The sequence below is a fragment of the Triticum urartu genome, chromosome 6A (assembly GCF_056163025.1).
Source record: "Triticum urartu cultivar PI428250 chromosome 6A, HENAU_Tu73, whole genome shotgun sequence".
NCBI classification, from domain to species: domain Eukaryota; kingdom Viridiplantae; phylum Streptophyta; class Magnoliopsida; order Poales; family Poaceae; genus Triticum; species Triticum urartu.
The window spans coordinates 576,006,576-576,011,539 of record NC_141878.1 but is presented as its reverse complement, the minus strand read 5'-3'; the positions used below and the strand labels follow the sequence as shown (position 1 = coordinate 576,011,539).

At 42.9% G+C, this 4,964-nt stretch overlaps 1 non-coding gene across 1 annotated transcript; it reads left to right on the top strand.

Moving 5' to 3' along the window:
* On the top strand, positions 1-160 carry LOC125531936 (U1 spliceosomal RNA). Its single transcript, XR_007293631.2, has one exon. It is a non-coding gene; the product is annotated as a U1 spliceosomal RNA (small nuclear RNA).
* The last annotated feature ends 4,804 nt before the right edge of the window (positions 161-4,964 follow it).

Here is a 4,964-nt window from a genome sequence, read left to right as displayed (position 1 = left end):
ATACTTACCTGGACTGGGTCGACGGCCGATCAAGAAGGGTCGTGGCCTAGATCAATGGCTCACATTGCACCTGGTGAGTGCGTTGGCCTACCATCTCCTCAAGTGGGAGAGTGGACGTCGTAATTTGTGATAGAGGGGGTACGCGTTCGCGCGGCCCCTGCCAATCTATAAAAACTAAAAAGTTGCATCTGCATCTTGTGTTACATGTAACAATAATTTTTCAAAGTGCTTTGAATCATGATCACATCTTCAAAACAATCCTATGAGCTATGGTGGGCATCTTCAAAATAATGCTAACTTGTTTTTCTCAAGCCCTGCGTACAGTTTTATGCTTGTATTTATTGGGTTTGAAGGGAATTGGGATTAATTAAATCCCCAGCAAGTCAAAATCCACCTCCAATCCTCTTCAATCCCCTTGTGGTGGGGATTAACCGAACAAGCCCTAAAGAAATATTAATCACATAGTTCAACCTTATCACAGTAAGAGATACGTCGTGGGAAATTTCATATACTCTGTCGTATGTGCACTGTGCTTGGTAGTCAGAGTGAGTGTTTACCTGCAAGTACATGTCATTAGAATTTTCAACTCTAATGCAGTTATAGCTTGAATAGTTCAGAGGCTGAAAGGGGCCGCCGCCTCTGTTCCGGGAGAGACATGATGTTTATTTGCAGCAAGTATTTCTGCAGCGAGATAACACCAATGAGCTGGAAGTGTGTCCTGGGTACTTGCATGGTTGAGGAAGAGACTGGTTGTTCCTAAATGTGCTATTGCAGATCCATACTATTGATTCACATATACTGAAGCTTGAGGCTGAAATTCAACGCTTGACAACAAGTTTGCATCTGCATCCAAACTGAACTGTTGTGTAACCATTCAGTCTATCAGACTGTCATGGAGACATAACTTTGGGTTAGTACACCATTTTCTTTACACCAATGAGTTCCCTGCATATATATGAGAAGTGGCTAATACTTCCTCGGTCCCAAAATAAGTGTCTGGACTTTGTACAAACTTTAGTACAAAGTTATACTAAAGATTGAGACACTTATTTTTGGACGGAGGGAGTATGAGGCATGGTCATCTCTGTTTCACAGGCTAAACTAAATCCAGACCAGGGGGATACTAGCACCTGTTTCTAGGAAGAGAATACTATAACAAATACGAGTAAGTTCTGACCACGTTGTAATTAATTCCACTTATTTGGATGAACCATATCAGTTGAGACCCAATAAAGAAATGCCTAATAGGTGTATATTTATGTGTTTACATTATTTTCATTCTAAAATGTGGATCAGAGTGTTTAAACAAGATACGTCACCTTACATTTCTGTCCTGGTGGATCCTGTGTTTTCTTGCAATTAGCAAGATCTTCTGTGATTTGGATGAACCATATCAGTTGGAACATGTGTTTTGTTGCAATTAGCAAGATCTTCAGTCTTGAGGCCACCTAATTAGTAACCACGGAGGATCGCCGCCTGCTGCCATGGAGGATGAGCCGACCAACAAGCGGGGTCGGGTCAAGCCAGAAACGCAAGAGCCTCCGGCGATCCTGGACTTCATCAGCAGCCTCCCCGACGAGATGTTGGTAACCATCTTATCCCTCCTCCCCATCAAATCCGGCGTGCGGACCACCATCCACTCCCAGCGGTGGTGCACCCTCTGGCACTCCACCCCCTGGACCTCATCGACGACGATGAGCTCTGCCGCGGGGATCACAAACGCTTGGAAGTGTTGTCTCACATCCTCGCACACACCCTAGGCCAGTCAGACACCTTGCCATCGGCAAGTTATGTTCCAACTGCAAGGTCAAACCCAAGTTTCACGAGTGGTTCCAATCCCCGGCCCTAGGTCATCTGGAGGAGTTGAGCTTTCAAGCTGGCCATCTGCGCTCGCTGCCGCCATCGGCCCTCCGCCTCGCGCCCACTCTGCACCGCGCTAGGTTCATGTAGTGCGTTTTCCCCCAGATTAATGTTGAGCCCGCTCTTCATCTCCCTAAACTGAAGCACCTCAAGCTCCAGGGCATCAGCATCTCGAAGGAGGATATGGAGCACCCACTCCTCAGTTGTACAGTGCTCGAGTTCCTTTGTCTTCAGGTGATGGATGAGTTCAGTAGCATCCACATCGCCTCAACGAATATCTGTGTGATTTATTTTTATTGCTGGTGCCGCAACAGGTGGTCAGTTGCGGTGTTTCACGATATGGTCATTGAGAATGTGCCTTTCCTTGAGAGATTATTTGTGGTTGATAAAGAAGGTCCAACAAGACTCATGGTCATTGACGCACCAAAATTGACAGTATCGGGCTATTCGTGTGCTGAATTCTCCGAACTTGTAACTGGATCCATATCCATTCAGGTACAACTGTCTTATTCTTCTCCCTCTTATCATACACCCCATTGTCTAATATTGTTTATCTATGTTCGGTTGTCATCCAGACAATGATTCCCACAAGCATGATCCCGTCTCTGCCCACAATGAAGATCTTGGCACTACAATCTGTCGGTCCGATATGGATCAAGTTGTTAGATTACTCAGATGCTTTCCGTGCACGGAGAAGCTATACATCGAGGTGATGCTCCTCTCCTGTTAATTGATAACCACAACGGAGTTCAAATTTTGGTACTTTTACGCATGATTACAATGACAAATGTACTATGATTTCTAAAGGAATTTTGGAGCATTTTAATGCATATTTTTTTGAGATGTTAGTCATGAACAACTGAAGATGGCATGTCATTCTTTGTGTGTTCTATAAATCCAGCAAATCAAAGAGGCCCGTAGTGTTGAACACTGCATCTAGGTACTAACGTGTTGTGTTCGTTTGCAGATACAAGCAAGCTCGAAAGTGGAAAATGTAGCGTAATATAACAATCCCATCGAATGCCTTGATCCCCATCTAACAGAAATTACTTTGAACAAGTACCGAGGCACCACACAAGAGATGAAATTTGCTAGGTTCTTTGTTCAGAAAGCAAGTTTGCTGAAGGTAATGAGGTTTGCCCTATATTTAGTGCGCAGAGATGAATGATTTGTTGATCAGCACGGGCATCTTCAGCTAAATGGAAAAAGCTCGGCACAAGCTAAATTTCATTTTGAAAATTCAAATGACAAATTATTTGGAAGTCATTCTATCAAGTCGATATATAACTTCTCGGTGGCTGATCCCTTCGCAGAAATAGTGCATGACAAAGATTCTGAAGATGATGAATTTGATCTGTAATATCAGTTTGAACCTTGTAATCTCCGAGTTTGGGCCTTCTCATACTAGAATTTGAACCTTGTAATATTTCTAGTATTTGTGATACAATGTTTGAAATGGCATTGTCTTCTTTTTTTTTCTTTGAAATTTCTGGCTACAATTTATACAGAGTACTGCCCGAGTATGGATGCAAGCGGACTGCGTCCAAATGACATGGGATTGAGATGATCGAAAAGGCAAAGTTGTTCATTTGTACAAAACGAACTTTCTTGTTGACCACCTTTCGGCTTGATGAAATTTTAGATTAACTTGTACATAATGGAATATATTTCTATGTGATCTATTTTCCTGTTCATGCTCTCATAGTTCACTACAATGAGAGCACGCACGGAGAAATAATGAATGGATTTCGATAAGAGCATTTGAACCCTAAATCCTGAAAATTAGAATGTATTTGTTATAAACTCTATCGTAGCAGAATTTATAAGGTACTACGTTCTAAACACCAACACACCATTTTTTATTTGTTTTTTCTAGCCCGCCTAACATGGTCTGTGACACTACAAATCGTTCAGGAAAATAGACATGCCTACTGACGCCCAAAAGCGTCGCACAATTACGGGCCAGAAAGTCGCCGAAATTGGTTAGGGTGCTGCCCCGCGAGGAAAACACCTCGTGATGATGCTCTGTCATAGAAAATGATTTCAGGCGACGTTTCCTATTTCGTTGCCAGGGTTTTTGTCACTAAATAAATGAAATTTTGTGGTGCGTTACTCTGTTTGTTATGAACTTAATATTGTAGATGCATGCTGGACAACGGTCGATTGGTGGAGTAATAGTAGTAGATGTAGGCATGAGTCGGTCTATTTGTCATGGATGTGATGCCTATATACATGATCATTGCCATGAGTACGTCATAACTATGCGCTTTTCTATCAATAGCCCAACATTAATTTGTTTACCCATCGTATGATATATGTTCAAGAGAATAGCCTCTAGTTAAAACTATGGTCCCCGGATCTACCTTTATCATATTATAAAAACAAAAAATACCTTGCTGCAATTTTATACTTTTTATTTTACTTTTGTTTTTATCTATCTATCACTATTACATTTAATCCTTGCAAGTAACGAGTTCAAGGGGATTGACAACCCTCTTGTCCGCGTTGGGTGCAAGTATTTGCTCTTTTGTGTGCATGTGCTGAAGACGGGAATTCATGTGATTCTCCTATTGGTTCAATAAACCTTGGTTCTCACCGAGGGAAATACTTATCTCTACTGTACTGCACCTCTCCTCCTCTTTGAGGAAAATCCCAACGCATCTCACAAGTAGCACACAACCTACCGCTAGGGCCTCTGGCAGTAGGACTTACCTACATCGTCACGCCCATTTGGTGCGCAAAAGATTCTAACGCTATGGTCCTTAGTGGTAGGTTGTGTTACCCTGCCTCCATGGTCCTTGGGGTAAGGTCTTCACCTTTGTTTATTGCATGTATGACCCTCTAATAATTGCATGCATGTCGCTACCGCCAAGGACCTTGGCGGTAGGGTCTTTTCCACACCAAACAGGCATGATGGCGCCGGTAAGTCGCACCGCCAGAGACCCGAGCGGTAGGATGTTCTATCCTACCACTAAGGACAGTGGCGGTAGGAAAAAGGGCCAGATCCCGAATTTTTTAAAAAGCGGGGTCAAATCTTGCTAAAGTTTTGCAAAAGTGTCAAAACAATGAATTTTCCCGACGAGGGGCGGAACAGGAAATCCCCC